The sequence below is a fragment of the Dendrobates tinctorius genome, unplaced genomic scaffold (genome assembly GCF_039654945.1).
Source record: "Dendrobates tinctorius isolate UK_male_01 unplaced genomic scaffold, ASM3965494v1 ptg000045l, whole genome shotgun sequence".
NCBI lineage: Eukaryota > Metazoa > Chordata > Amphibia > Anura > Dendrobatidae > Dendrobates > Dendrobates tinctorius.
The window spans coordinates 15,107,781-15,124,249 of record NW_027361713.1 but is presented as its reverse complement, the minus strand read 5'-3'; the positions used below and the strand labels follow the sequence as shown (position 1 = coordinate 15,124,249).

The 16,469-nt window shown below is 47.7% G+C and overlaps 1 protein-coding gene across 1 annotated transcript in view; it reads right to left on the bottom strand.

The window, feature by feature from the left end:
- Window positions 1-16,469, bottom strand: part of LOC141089323 (tubby protein homolog) — a 409,143-nt gene that overhangs the window by 141,980 nt on the left and 250,694 nt on the right. The gene's annotated exons all lie outside the window — the stretch shown is intronic.

The window sequence follows — 16,469 nt, the reverse complement described above, 5'->3', positions numbered from 1 at the left end:
AGGCTGGATTCCGAATATAAAAAAATCCCAGATCCAACACTCTCAAAGGAGAAGACTTCTGGGAGTACTGTTAAACTCAAGAAGACAGATGTCCTTCCTTCCGGAAGATCATCAGAATTCTATAATTTCAAAAATCCTGGACTTCAGAAAACAGAGGTCCCCGACCCCCTGGTCAGCCATGTCAGTTCTGGGGTCAATAACGTCCTGCATACAATCAGTGTCTTGGGTGCAGGCTCATTCCAGAGTGCTTCAGTCCCACATCCTGGGGAGCTGGAATGGACACCATTGCTCTTTGAACAGAAGAGTTCTGACTCCAGGAAGAATAAGAGCTTCCTTGGCTTGGTGGATAGACCCCAGGAATCTGAGCAAAGGTGTGAGTTGGTCTCAATCCCCCCTAGTCACAGTGACGACAGATGCCAGCAAAAAAGGGCTGGGGAGCAATGGTATCCCGGACCCCATTCCAGGGGCTATGGAGTCAGGAAGTAAGTTCAAGATCTTCCAACTTCAGGGAGCTAAAGGCCATGAAGGAGGCCCTCCTGACAGCAACAGATCTAGTCCAGGGTCATCATGTCAAGATATACTCCAACAATATGTCTGAGGTAGCTCACCTGAAACACCAGGGGGTCACAAAATTCAACGGCCTAAAGTCTATTTCAGGACGAATATTTTTCTGGGCTGAAAGGCACCTCCTTTCATTGACAGCGGTCCACCTAAGGGGAACCTCCAGACAAGTGTGAGGATATTGTGGGTTGGATAACAGGCAAAGGATCCAGTGTGTTGAGAAGCATCACCACCAAGTCTTCTACATGGTCCAGTCCCAGTAGCCAAGAGGCTGGGCCTCACAATCCTCAACCTGGTCCTCCTTGCTCCCCCCATCAAGAGTCACAGGTCAAATATGACTCCAATACTGGCCAATCTGAGGAACTGTTTACGTTCCCTTGTAATTATTCTGGCCTCACACTGTGCACCATTAAAGAGGATAAACAGGAGGTGGAGTGCAATAATGAAAAACATTTGAGCACCCACTGGCAGGAGAAAGCCAGGTCGGGAAAGGTCAGTTCATGTCTGAAGAGGTGGAGATAACAGGCGAAGGGTACTGTAACAACCCTGCTGGCATTGCTGCATGACCTCCCATTCCCCACTCACCAACTTTCTCACTGCTCCAGGCCATGCTGTGATTTTTGTCTGTTGAGAGCTCCATGCTCTGTCTCCTGTCTGCTCTGTGCATTTTTCCTGGCTCTGTGCAGAGGGGGGCAGTGCCAGAACTCTCTGGTTCTTATCGAGTCAGGGTGCACCTGTCTAATGTGTCCCTGACCAATTATCAAGAGCCCTCTAGTATTTAGGGCTGATCCACCCACTGGAACCTTGCCTGTGCAATGTGTGAACTCAGTTATTGTCTTGTTACTGAGCTGCCAGGTCTTGTTCTATGTATCTCCTTCTCTGGAGGTCTTACTCCTAGCCCTGCTTGGTTCTCTCTATCTGCCCTCCAGGAGGAAGAATATCCTAGTCTCTTTGTCTTTGTCCTAGCTTTGTCTTGTACGTATCTTGCCGCTCTCCAGGAGGCACTATTTCCTGGTCCCTGTGCTGTAGTTTCTAGCCTTGCTTAGTATCTGTGTTTACTCTGGTCTCTGTGTCCTTGGTAGTGTTGAGTGATACCTCCCGATATCGGGAAATATCGGATCGGATTGGATCAGACAGATACCCCAAAAATATCGGATAGCGCCGATTCCGATACTGGAAACCAATGCAAGTCAATGGGACACAAATATCGGAATGAAAATAAACCCTTACTTTCCTTGTAGGTTAATTCTACATGGAGGAAAACAACTAAGAATAATGTAGAATGTATTGGGGGAGGTGGAGGAGACATTAAAGGCATAGAGGTTTAGCCCAATCAAATGGAATAGCAGGAATTAAATTTTTTTTAAGACGTTCGGAGTTACAAAGATATTGACTATGTTAAAGGGGTTGTGTAGCAATAGAGGGAGACGTTCAGAAAAGGCACATGTTGGCGGAGTGTTGGAACGGAGTGCTTCATCTAGCTTGGAGGTTGACTGAGCCCCTGACCCGGAGGACACGGCACGGATGCGGGCACCTGTATGCACAACAGACTGAGTAAAGCTTTGGAACTACATGCCCTGGTGTCCTCCAGTTATTCCTGCGCCAACACACTCAGCACTGCTACATCTCTGTGCCTGGCACTGCACCATCTACGTCTTTTCACTACCTCTCCATCTACACTGCCCTGGGACTACAGCCCTACCTGTGGAGGGCCACAGCATCAAAGCTGCATCACACCATCTGTCCCAGAGGATCTGTCTGCAGCGTCGGCTTAACATCTTCATTGCCGAACACCACAGGTGGCGTCACGAATCATTCACTCATAAACTTTAATCATCATCCACACGTTCAACATTTCCCTTTTACAATGGACGCCCAGGGCCACGGACCGGGTCACAGCAACCGTGACCAAAAAATTTTTGCACTCAACTCGCTGCAAAGATGAAGAATTTTTATTTTCAGTCACAAATATAGATGTTTCAACTAGCCTTCATCAGTAAACAAGACTGCTCCTATCTCTATAATTTTCTGGACATTATATTGTATGACCAATAGTAAATTAGGTGCTATTGGAAGTGATACCATCCACCATGTAAGAACTGGTATATAAACCTGTAGATTTCAAAGAGAAGGGGTAGTAGAGAAATATTTCAAACGAGATCATATACAGAATTATTAGATCTGTGACTTTGAAAAGCTCCAAAGGTTGCACCAACCAGAAGTTGGCATAAACATCCTATGGCTATGCCTGAAGGGAATTGTCCCAAAGGGGATTACTTGTGGGATTGTTAAATCCTGTGATTCATAGAAAACCCCAATTTCGAGCAGTAAGAACAGCAGCTGGCTGTAGTTTCAAATGTCTGTCATTGGTGGGTGGCAGCAGGACCTGTTGAAACGCAGCATCCGCCGCTGGTGTGGCAGGTTGATTATGCCAACTTCTGGTTGGTGCAACCTTTGGAGCTTTTCAAAGTCACAGATCTAATAATCCTGTATATGATCTCGTTTGGAATATTTCTCTAGCACCCCTTCTCTTTGAAATCTACAGGTTTATATACCAGTTCTTACATGGTGGATGGTATCACTTCCAATAGCACCTAATTTACTATTGGTCATACAATATAATGTCCAGAAAATTATAGCGATAGGAGCAGTCTTGTTTACTGATGAAGGCTAGTTGATACAGCCGAAACGTCTATATTTATGACTGCAAATAAAAATTCTTAATCTTTGCAAAGAGTTGAGTGCCAAAATTTTTTTGATTATTCTATACTGGTGTGGGAACCTTCTTTTGTGCACCGACACAGCTGTGCCACGTTATACTATTGACAGCTACCGTGACATCTCCCATTGAAACCAATGGGCCCGGTACCGATTACCCCATCAGCCCTGGCAGGCGATCCAACTTGGCAGAAATACATAACAGAACAGGTTGTCCGGGCTTTTCATATAATCTCAGTGCATATCTGGACTGCAGAATGCTGACAATAAGTAATTTACCTTCTGTGGCTAGTCTGCACGGTTTCCAAGATATCATCTCTTGCTTCTGAGATAAACGTCCGGGGGGGGGGGGGTGTTCTAGCACTGAAATGAGAACTGGTCGTTTCCTCCTCCCTCACTAGTTTCACTTTCCATAGATCACTGCTCAGCGTGTGTCTGGGGGAGGAGCAGCTGGGTGGTCTCCTCGCAGCCAGTCACAGCCATGCCATTAGTTAACATGCCTAACATGCATAACAGGATGTGCCCACACTTCTTAGGATTCCTCATTGGCTGAATAAAATCAAACTGGCTCATTGCATTATGGGAACTTCCGATTCCGGTATTCGATGTTCTAAAAGTATCGGAACTCAGTATAGGAACTCCGATACCGCGAACATCGTCCGATACCCGATATTGCAGTATCGGAATGCTCAACACTAGTCCTTGGTCCTGTTCCTTGTCTTGCACTATTACCTTTTCTGAACTCTGTCCTACCTCTGTCTGTCAGTCTCCTTGCCTTTGGCTTCTTTCCCTGCTGTTTTTCTTTGTGTCCTCCCTGTCTACTTGTGTTCCTCAGTGTTGCGGCTCTGCCCGTACTCCTCTCTCTTTTGACTCTGTCTGCTCTGTACCCTTTAGGCTTTGCCTGTACTCTGCACTCTTGTGGCCCTGCTTGTGCTCCACACTAGAGATGAGCGACATTGCCTTATTTCGGGTCAAGTCGGGTTTCATGAAACCTGACTTTCGCAAAAGTCGGGTCGAACGAAATCGGCCGACTATAGGGAAAAGTCGGAAGCCGACTGAAACACGAAACCCAATGCAAGTCAATGGGGAAGCAAAGTCAGCAGGGAGTGGAGGACAGTAAACAAACCTACAGTGCCCATTTCAATGGCAAAAACATCAATTCTTATAACTGAAGCTTGTCAACCTTAATTTACTTCCTAATAATAGTTACGCATTGAAAACTGGAGGTTATTTGGCTAAAGTTGTGGGGGGGGTTGGGCTGGCTCCAGGTTTTCGTTTGCCCTGGGCCAATGAGTGTCAGTGCGCCCCTTTAACACATACTACAACTCATGATGCTCCGATACACCACAGAAATATAGGTATAGTACAATGACACATACTTCACTGCTTACATGACATGACTGATCTATTTTAAATTGTACAATAGCTCAAAAACAGGACAGTATATTACTCCATACAGTGTTATGGCCACCACATTGTGCACCATACAGAATAATGAGCCCCATATATTTCTCCATACCAAATAATTAGTCACATAAAATGTTCCATACAGTATCTGATGAGCTCCACATAATGCTTCATATATAATGGGCCACAGTTGTAATGCTCCAGTGTATAATGTGCCACTTAAATGCTGCTCCAGTGTCTGATCTGCCCCATTTACATTGCTCCAGTACATGATGGGCCTTATGGATGATGCTCCAGTGTATGATGGGCTCTAATAAGGCTCCATATATTATGGGCCAGATTTGTAATGCTCCAGTGTATAATGTTCCCCTTAGATGCTGCTCCAGTGTCTGATCTGCCCCATTTACATTGCTCCAGTACATGATGGGCCTCATGGATGATGCTCCAGTGTATGATGGGCTCTAATAATGCTCCATATATAATGGGCCCCATTTGTAATGCTCCAGTGTATAATGGGCCCCTTAGATGCTGCTCCAGTGTGTGATCTGCCCCATTTACATTGCTCCAGTACATGATCGGCCTCATGGATGATGCTCCAGTTTATGATGGCCTCTAATAATGCTCCATATATAATGGGCCCCATTTGTAATGCTCCAGTGTATAATGGACCCCTTAGATGCTGCTCCAGTGTCTGATCTGCCCCATTTACATTGCTCCAGTACCTGATGGGCCCTATTTTTAATTAACCCAGGCATGGTATGTGAAAAGAGCTCCATGGAGTAATCTGAGGTGTGTGCTTCCACATCCTTCACTTTTGGTGTGGGTGAAGGACACAAGGAAAGGGGTTGCTCCTGACCAGAAGCCTGCAGTTATGACTCAGTGCTTGAATTTTTTACAACTTCAGAAGAGGAGTCGATAGAGCTGGAGCCTGTTTCAGCAATGTAAGCCACAAACAGTTCCTGATACTCCGGCTTTAATAGCAGTCTACCTACTCCCAGAAAAGGGAGCCTTACAGGCCTTCCAGAGCTACTCCATGACACTGGCTCAACACCTCCTGCCTTAGCTGCTATTGTGTTTTTGGCACTACCAGCAGATGCACCATCAGTACCAGGTGGCCCTCCACGCCCACATCTGCGTCCTCTTCCACCATACTTCCTCATGTTTTTGAAAATGGACCCAAACTACCAGCAGATATATGGTACTGTATCTTAAGCGTACATCTCTATACAGTCTATGGATAACAGTAAATATCCGTATATATTTCATGAGGCATACACAGACGCTCACAGGCTCAGTATGGATTACCCAATAAAATAACAAGTTGAAAAAGGGTACAGTATCACCAGATACAAGGTATATATAGTATAGTGTAAACATTCTGATTCTCCGTATACATTTCAGGAGGCAGACACAAACGCTCTCAGGCCCAGTATGGATTACACAAGAATATGAAAAGCTGTAAATGGGTTATGTAACACAAGCGTACAGCTGTATACAGTGTTGGGGTAATCTTAAAGTTCCAAATATATTGCCGGAGTAACAGACAGACGTTTACAGGTTCATTATGGATAAGGCTAAGTGCACACATACCGAAACTCTTGCGGAAATTACCGCGAGAATTCCGGAATTCCATTCCGCGGGAAAAATCGCATTTTAAATTCCCGTGATTTTCCCGCAGAAAAACTAGCATTTTCCAAGCGTATTTAGCTTGCAAAATGCTAGCGTTTTCCAAGCGGTCTGTAGCATCGCCTGGAGAACTGATTGACAGGTTGGTCACACTCGTCAAACATAGTGTTTGACGAGTGTGACCAACTTTTTACTACTGAGGCCGCCTATGCAGCATCAGTAGTAAAAGATAAAATGCAAAAAAAAAAAAAAAAAAAATGGTGTTATTCTTACCTTCCGACGTCCCGCGCAGCTGTTCCCAGTAATCCTTTGCGAAAATGCCCACGATGACGTCCGTTCTCGCGGGATCGCGATGTCTCGCGTTAATTCGTGATGAGGTCGCGAGAATGACTGCGAGACTTCGCGATCCCGTGAGAACGGACGTCATCTCGGGCATTTTTGCAAAGGATTACTGGGAACGAGAGCGTGGAGAGAAGCGGGAAGGCTGCGCGGGACGCCGGAAGGTAAGAATAACAATATTTTTTATTTTAAATTCTATTTTTTACAGGGATATGGTACCCAAAGCCCGGAGGACAGTCTCCTCTCCTCCGGACCGTGGGTACCATCCGCAGATGTTCTGCTTACTTACAGCCACATGCGGGAAGTAAGCGGAACAATGCATTCCTATGGGTGCGGGATCGCTGCGATTCCGCAAAATTAATGAGCATGCTGCGGTTTTTACCGCGAAGCGATTCCGCCGCGGTAAAAACCGCAGCATTAGCACAGCATTGCGGAATCCCATAGGAATGCATGGGATGCTTATTTTTCACGTTTTCGCTGCAAAATCGCGCGGCTAAACCCGCCACGGAAACGCAAAAAAAAGCCACGTGTGAACTCAGCCTTACACCAGAATCTAAATAGCTAAAAAGGTTACTGTATCGGAAGTGTTGTACTGTATACAGTGTTGGCCAAATTGAAAATATCGGTATATATTTCCGTAGTCACTCTCAGACGCTCACTCAGTTTGGTTTTGACCATAATAAAAAATGTTGTAAAAAAGTTCCTGGATAACAAGATAGCAAGTATATATTTTTAGGGGACAATTGAAATCTCCATATAAATAGTCCCGTAGTCACTCTCAGAGGCTTACACAGTATGGATTGGACCGTAATGCTAAATGTAAAACAAAGGTACTGTATAACAAGATACAAGCTGTATCGAGTATAGTGTAAATATTTGTTTCTCCTATTCACGGTATATATAGAAGGCGTAACCCACACACGCTCACTCACTATGGATGATGTAGGGAAGGTGGACTGACAGACAAACCAGCCTGTAGTGAGAAGCAGAGGTGTAGCGCAGGGTAGGTGTGAAACCGCTAAGATAAAGAGAAAGGGTGCAGTGTTATAGCTTGCCCATTGGAGGGCAGTGGAGAGTGTAGGAGTGGGACTGAATAACTGCCATTGGTCAGAGAAACTGTTAGGTGATGGTGGGCGGAGTTACCAGAACTGGAAGTATAAAAGGCTGAGGGAAGGTTCTGGAAGAGTCAGTCAGCGAAGGGAGCACAGTAAAGAGGAAGTTCTGCTGAGGAAATAGAGACAGTGGAAAGGCTCCAGAGAGGACTGACAGTTGAGTCGGTCATGGGGGGTGGCCCAGAGAACGGTAGCCGCAGACGAAGACGGCCTGGGGCTATCATACTGACGGTGTGCTCAGACTGGTGCAGCGCTGTGGTGGTTGGGCCTAGGCCAGCCACAGTGGAAGAGCCTCAGAGGACGCCACGATTATAGTTACAAAGGAAGTGAAGGTACCGGGGCCTGTGTACAGAGAAATGTGAAATGGCTGAGGTGAATTGCTGTTGTTGACAGAAGGATGTGCACTTAAAAACGGACCTGTTCAATACAAACTCTGTCTCAGTCTCGTATTTGTCTGCGGCAAGAAGAGGGTCCCCCCCACAGTAGGTTACGCTACAGATGATACCTTAATACAAATTTTTGAAACAAGGTACTGTATCAGCACATACCAGGTGTGTCCAGTCTAGGGTTAAATTTCCGTCTATACTTCTGGAATCAAACACAGACACTCACAGGCTCACTATGTATTACACCAGAATTAAAAAAGTAGAATAAGGGAAAGGTATTCATAGCGTACATCAGTATACAGTGTTGTGATACTTTAAATCTTCATATACATTTCAATCTCAGTAAACCAGTCAAGTATCTCCGATACTGGAAACTACATGGATACAAGTATAGACGCAAAGTCGAGTGTTAGCAGAAATTTTTGAATTAATCATCGCGGGGAAACCTCTCGGTATATGTTGCAGAGGCGATGCAGACCCTCAATTACTGTGTCTGTGGAGAAAGTGAAAAAGGTTCTTTGTGAAGAAAGGATTGCTTTATCGCAGTAGCGTGGATCACATCACCGTTACTCGTCTCCATCAAATTGTGATCACAGGGAGAGATGTACCCATGTTCCTCACTTCCTATCATGATGTGTCTGGTCATTTTGGAGTGCAAAAGACAGAAGCCACAGGCCGTAGGCGATTCTACAGGATTTGCATGAGAGGAGACATTGAAAAATGGTGGCAGGAATGTCACACGTCTGTGACTATCACAACTGTGAAAGGTGATCATAAACCACCACTGCATCCACTTGTAAGTTGACGTCCATTTCAAATGGTAGCCATTGATCATCTGAAGGTAGAGGCCAGCAGGACAGGCCATAGCTAAATCTTAACCATCATTGATCAATACACCAAATTTCGAGTGGCCGTCCCTGTGAAGGATTTAACTGCCCAGACTACTCAATGGTGGAGCAGGGAGAGCTAAGTATTGCAACTTGCAAGTGCTGTGGCCATGACCAAGCGGGGGGGCACAATCGTGGTCGACAGTACAGTCACAGGGCCCCTCATAGTACGCTGGTGTGTCTGACGGCGAGTGGGCCCTCCCACCGTCTGAGACACTGTATTGTACTATGAGGGACCCTGTGCTATTGCCCGCGGCCAACAGTGGGCCCATCCACCTGTTCACAGCAACGACACTTGCCGGGGTGCGCCAGGTCTTGACCCCAGCCATTGGGGGAGGGGTGGGCAGCCCAGTTAGGGAGGTTTAAAAATTGGCGTATGTAGATGTGTTGGCTGGACATTCAGCTGCTGCAAAGCTCGTAATTGGGCAAGTCCGAGGAAGAGGAGGAAGAGGAGGTGTGCTTAATGGTGGCGGTGGTCTTACAGTGGGGGTAGCAATGGAGCGTTGTTGGCCACCTTCAGTCGGAGCAGGTGCACATGTGCTACCTGAGGTTTTGTAGTGTGTCCACGCTTGCAAGTGCATGTTGATTAAATGTCTAAGCATGCAACTGGTATTCAAATTTCTGAGTTGTTTACCTCGGCTAAAGGTCCTTCCGCACTTCTTACAGGTAACCTTTGCCTCATCAGTAGGATTTTGGACAAAGAAGTGCCACACTGCACTCTTCCTACTATGGTAAACATTTTCTGGTCTTGCACGCTATGCTAAGTTGACTGTCTGGTCAAGCTGTCCTGCAACTCTTTTAGTTTTTGTTCCACGTTTTAGGACAGCTACGGGCCTGCTAGATTACCGCTGCTGTGATGTCAATGCCTGCTGCGGATCCTTCTCCTTATCTGAACTATTGCCAGCGCCACCCTCCTCCCCCAATGGATGCCAATCCGGGTCAAGAACTGGGTCATCCATCACCTCCTCTTCAAAGTCGTCTGCACCTTCCTCTTTACCTTCTCTCTGTGTCACCGTGTAAGGTGGTATGGTATACGGGAAGGGGCACCTGGGTTTCATCAGGGTCACATTCTGGCTCAATAGACTGCGAGGGCAATGTAGTGCTGTGGGTCAATGTACCAGCAGAATCATCTAGCAGTGGCTGTGCATCAGTGCAGTCCATGTAAGATTCATCTTGGACTGGGGAATTCAGGATTTGACTGGATAACCCAGGCATGGTATGTGAAAAGAGCTCCATAGAGTAATCTGCAGTGTGGGCTGCCGCATCCTTAACTTTTGGTGGGGGTGAAGGACACAAGGAAAGGGGTTTTTTATGACCAGAACCCTGCACTGACGACTCCGTGCTTGCAGGTTTCGACCGTTCAGAAGAGGAGGCAATAAAGCTGGTGGCTGTTTCGGCAATGTACGCCAAAACCTGTTCCTTATGCTCCACCTTTAAAAGCGGTTTTCCTACTCCAAGAAAAGGCAACCTTACAGGCCTTCTTGAGCCAGAGGATGACGCAGGCTCAACACCTCCTGCCTTAGCTGCTATTGTGCTTTTGCCAGAACCAGCCGATGCACCACCACCATCAGTACCAGCCGCACACCCCTGCCCACGTCTACGGCCTGTTCCACCATACTTCCTCATGTTTGGGAAAATGTAACCAAAATACCAGCAGAGAGATGGTAGTGTATGAGGAGCGTCCAGCTGTGTAAGGTGTATTAAACAAATTAAATAAACGTATATATTATGTTAGTCACAGATGCTCTCACAGTCTGCATTGGACCGTAATCCAACAAGCAGATATACGGAACTGTTGGAAAAACGGACACGACTCTAAGGTGTAGGTGTGGAAAAACGGACAAACTCCTCGGTTTTCTTTTCCAGAGTCACACACAGGTAGCTTCTATTTGTACGTGATACCAGCCGGAATACACAGTAGTGTGTGAGGAGCGTACACCGCTGTACGGTGTGTATGTAAAATTGTCAAGCTCCGTGTATTTGTATACGGACTGACACACGCTGTCTTTGTCAAAGTTTTGACTGTAATCAAACAGCAGATATATGAAACTGTTTGAAAAACGGACACAACTCTAAGGTGTAGGTCTGGAAAAACGGACAATCTCCTCGGCTTTTTCTTCCAGAGTCACACCCCGATAGCTTCTTTTTGTCCGTGATACCAGCCGGAATATACGGTAGTGTGTGTGGAGCGTACACCGCTAGACGGTGTCTGTATGGAACATTGTCAAGCTCCGTGTATTTGTGTACGGACTGACACACGCTGTCACTGTCTAGCTTTGACTGTAATCAAACAGCAGATACACGAAACTGTTTGAAAAACGGACACAACTCTAAGGTGTAGGTCTGGAAAAACATGATAAACTCCTCGGCTTTTTCTTCCAGAGTCACACCCAGAGAGCTTCTATTTCTCCGTGATACCAGCCGGAATACACGGTAGTGTGTGAGGAGCGTACACCGCTAGACGATGTGTGAAAAAATAGACGCTCAGTAACTCACCAGGACAAAATAATAAAATTTGGAGTGCTTTGAAAAAAGCAGTTTGGACAGCAGTGTGTACACAGCAATGCAGCTAGCAGGTAGCCTTAAAAGGCAGCCTAATCACCACCAGTACTGCTGCACACAACAAAAATCCTCCCCTTTCACTGCACACTAACTGTACAGTGAAAAGCGTTATCAGCAGAAGCAGTTTTTTTTTTTCTTCTTCCCTGCCTAACGCTCTCCCTGTTCAGAATCAGCAGCAGCACCTCTCCCTATTGTAAGATCGGCAGAAGTAAGATGGCGGTAGGCGTTCACAGCCTTTATACCCACTGCGATGCCACACAAAGCCAGCCAATCACTTCAATGCCCTTCTCTAAGATGGTGCTGGCCGCTGCCTGTGTCATCGCATTGCCCACAGTGTGCGTCCTCTATCATTGGCTGAAAAAAGACGCTGGAAGCATCATTTGAAACGCAACTTTGGCGCTCGGGTCGCCGACATCATGGCCGACCTCATGCTATGGTCGGGTTTCGTTTCATGAAACCCGACTTTGGTGAAAGTCGGAGATTTTTAAAATTTACCGACCCGTTTTGCTCAACTCTACTCCACACTCTTGCGGTTCTGCTTCTGCTGCTGCAGAGACTCTTGCTGTTAACCGCAGCTCCTCACCGCAACCTTGCGGTTCTCCACCTCCTGTGTGAACAGGTCCAGACCTGTTCCGTCATTCTCCACACTTTCCTGTCTGTACTCGTACCTGCTCTTCCTGTGTGAACAGGTCTAAACCTGTTCCTTCATTCTCCACTCCTTCCTGCCTGTATCCTTACCTGCACCTCCTGTGTGAACAGGTCCAAACCTGTTCCTTCATTCTCCACTCCCTCCTGTCAGTACCCGTACCTGCACCTCCTGTTTGAACAGGTCCAAACCTGTTCCATCATACTCCACTCTCTTCTGTCTATTCCAGTACCAGCACCCGCTGTGTGAACAGGTCTCTACCTGTTCCTTCTTACACCACACCTGCCTGCCCTGTGTCCCAGCCGTGCCTGCCAGTCCTGTGTCCCAGCCGTGCCTGCCTGCCCAGTGTCCCAGCCGTGCCTGCCTGCCCAGTGTCCCAGCCGTGCCTGCCTGCCCAGTGTCCCAGCTGTGCCTGCCCAGTGTCCCTGCCGTGCCTGTCTGCCCTGTGTCTCAAGCCGTGCCTGTCTGCCCTGTGCTCCAGCTGTGCCTGTCTGCCCTGTGTCTCAAGTTGTGCCTGTCTGCCCTGTGTCTCAAACCATGCCTGTCTGCCCTGTGTCTCAAGCCATGCCTGTCTGCCCCGTGTCTTAAGCCGTGACTGTCTGCCCTGTGTCTCAATCCGTGCCCGCTTGCCAGTGTCTCAAGCCATGCCCGCTTGCCAGTGTCTCAAGCCATGCCCGCTTGCCAGTGTCTCAAGCCATGCCCGCTTGCCAGTGTCTCAAGCCATGCCCGCTTGCCAGTGTCTCAAGTCATGCCTGCCTGCCCGTGTCTCTGCCATGTCCGCCTGCCAGTATCTCAGCCATGCTAATGTCTCCCCAAGTGGGATCAGCAGCCACAGACAGACACCACCCTGGAGTGGCACCTGGCAGCTGCTTTCCGCACAAACCTGGCCTCACTATCAGAGGTTCCAGTGAAAACCAAGGCAGCTGCTATAGTCACACCCCTTCCAGGGTAGACTGCTTTGTGGCACAGTGGGGCTACAACCCCCTGGCTCACACCCACCAGTCAGGGCGTGAGCGGGACAGTTGCGTTGCTTCCCTGTATGGCGGTTTTTTACTGAAAGTCCATCATACAAAACAACTGTAATTTGCAGCATCTGCCATACCAAGCTGAGAAGAGGCAAGAACACTGCCAACCTGAGCACCACCAGCACGCAGAAGCACTTGGCAGCCTAGCGCCCCAGAAGGCAGGCAGAATGCCTGGGTGCAATATCTGTGTCTGAGGGTGAAAGCACTGCCCCTTCCCCTGTGCTATGGCCTTCCCAATCTGCTGTCCAGAAAGCAGGTGCTGAAGCCTCCTGATCACAACCTTCGGTTGCACAGACACAACAGTCAGTAACCACGTTCAGTTCATTGTCTCAGCGTAGCGTTCAGTTGTTCTTTCCCCAGAAATTTCACAGGAAGCAGAAATATCTACCCACCCACAGGCTCAAACGCTAAACACCCAGATTGCTTGCCCTGGAAATGTCACCATTTCGGCTTGTGGGAACCAAGTCTTTCCATGTCCTTTTGGCGGTGGCAACCCCACGATTTTCGATTCCCAGCCACCACACTTTTTTTTCAGTGCATTACATAAGCATGTGTTACACAATAACAACTGTGATCTGGCCAACGCAGTCACAGGGAAGGTCCACCTAACTACAGACACGTGGACAATTTCTTGTGGACAGGGATGCTACATTTCCCAAATGGTACACTGGATAAACCTGGAGGAGTCTGGGACAGAGTCTAAGGCTGGGACATCACACATCTTACCCACACCAAGAATAGTGGGCCCAACTTCCATCAAGGTTTCAGTCTCCTCATATTCCAGTTCCTTCCTCTACTCCTCCTCATCCGCAGTGGAACTAGCCGACACATCACTTCCCAGCGGGAAGGTCTGCAGCAATGATGAGCGAATTTGTTCGGAAAACGATTGCCAAACATAAATTCGGCACGAATATGGCACATTCGGATTCGTGATTGGAAACCCGAGCAGAATTTTATAAAAATCGGTAAAAATCGGTAAGATTCAGTGAAAGTGCGGGAAAATATTTTCGTTGCCACAAAAATATTTTCAACACTTTAGCAACGATAATGGTGGAGTATCATGAGCGTTTGGCACGTGTTTGATGAGGGGAGGAGGTTTGAAGAGCACAGAGGCACGGCGTTCTTGGAAACACAGCATGGCAGTCATTTTTTCCCCCCTAACTTTATGTGTACACATTGCGGATAGCCAATGCGCAGGAAACACCCACAATGTCCTGAAACTACGGCTTGTGTCATTGGCTGCTGAAATCACATACCCCTCTCAATATAAATAGTGGATGTGAAGAAACCAGAGTATATCTTAATTGCCCAGAATGCTATGTTTTACCAGGCCTGGAGATATTGACTTTTTGTCTGTATATTTGGCTTGTGGATTTAAGTGTGGATTCTGGTGGGTCTAGAAGGCTGACTTGCACAATGATATACGATGTAACATAGTGTGTGCTTATCTGATGTTTGTTTATATTCTTGAATCAGTTTGTTGACTTGAATGTAGCTAGGGAAGGCTGTGAAGTACTGAAGGACACTGGGTAATTCTTAAAAATAGCTTACCTGCCTTGGGTATAAAAGACCCTGAGACAGAAAGACGGGGTCTCATCTCATCACATAGAGCTACTAGCCGAACATTCTGCTAAACACTTAGCGGACAAGAAACTGTTCAGGATCCCAGCTGAGGGTATGTCAGACCCGGCTGAAAGAACACAGGACTGCTCTCGGTTTTCTCCCTATGCTTGTCGTGACCTCCTCTCTGTGTGTTATCACAGGTGGAATAGCGACCCTGGGAGCTCTAACATAACATCCACTAGCATCCCTATGAGCCAGCAGAGGGGAGAGACCTTGTAATGTGCACCATCTTGGGGTAATTTCTGGGATTGTTCTGTTTGCTACTGGGTGTTCTGGTTCAATAAAGCTTGGCCACACTGTTTTACCCTAACCCTGTGATGTCTGTGTAGTGTTCTGCCCACGGGGAGATAGAGCCGGCGTTCAGTGGTATGAGCCATGGTCCATGCAGTCTTGCTAAAGGCAGCCGGGCCAGCGGACGAGAGCACCCACTGACCCCGTTTCTCCACACTTGGTGGCAGCGGTGGGATACTACTCAGCCCGGCGGAATCGGGGGAGCTGCAGGGGACTGGTGTTCGTAGACACTGTTCAGGGCTTCACAACCAGGGAGGCATACAGACAGACCCAGCAGGCCATTGATGAGGCATACACAGTAGGTTTCAGACTGCACCATGTCCAACCCCACCAACTCAACCTTGGGAAGAGGACCGGAGTGGATGTATAGCTGTAGCAAAAAACGACAACTATAAGAGCTGTGCCAGCTACGACGTATTGAATACCGGACCACGGACACTCGTTCGGATTTGATCATGGAATTAGTTCGTTGGGATACCCAGAACGTTGTGGAGGATGAAAACTCTGCTGAGATGTACTCAGAGGAATTGCCAGAACCAGGACCCTGTGCCAGTCTGGAATCTACCCAGACACCTGCAGCCCGAATCCAAGAGTTGTTGGTTGCATTGGGACCTGGAGCCTCAATTGGTGAAAGAGCTTGTGTTATGGAATTAGTCTTGGGAGTTCCAGTACCCCTACAGCCAGCATCGAACTCTACCCCCAATGTACTTCCCCAACAAGGAATGCAGCTCCGCTACAGAGATGTGCCAGTGTTTAATGAGTCAAACACTGAAGTCGATGAACATCTGCAAGATTTTGAGACTCTAATGCTGATGCACCAGGTGCCCATAGCTGATTGGGCTAAATACCTGTGGACTAGTTTGACTGGTCGGGCACGGGATGCTGCCCAGTCACTTGGGCCTCAATACTGCCAGGATTATGAAACTATTAAAGACACCCTGCTGGCACTTTTTACCATTACACCTGAGAGATATCGCACAAAGTTCCGGACATTGTCTCTCCAGGCTGTCTCCTATGTAGAATTTGGCAGTCAACTCCGGAGAAACTGCAACCGCTGGCTTGACGGTAGGGCTGCCCACTCTGCTGCTGCCCTTTGGGATGTGATCATGCTTGAGCAACTTTTGGAGAAGATGGACCCTGAAATTCGAGAGTGGGTAGCTGACCGGAAACCCGACACCCCAGAGCACGCAGCCCGATGGGCTGACGAGTTTACAGCCAACCGACCCCACTGGAGAAATGAGAATGCCCACCAATCCAAGAAGACCCTTAAACCAAGGATTTGACCG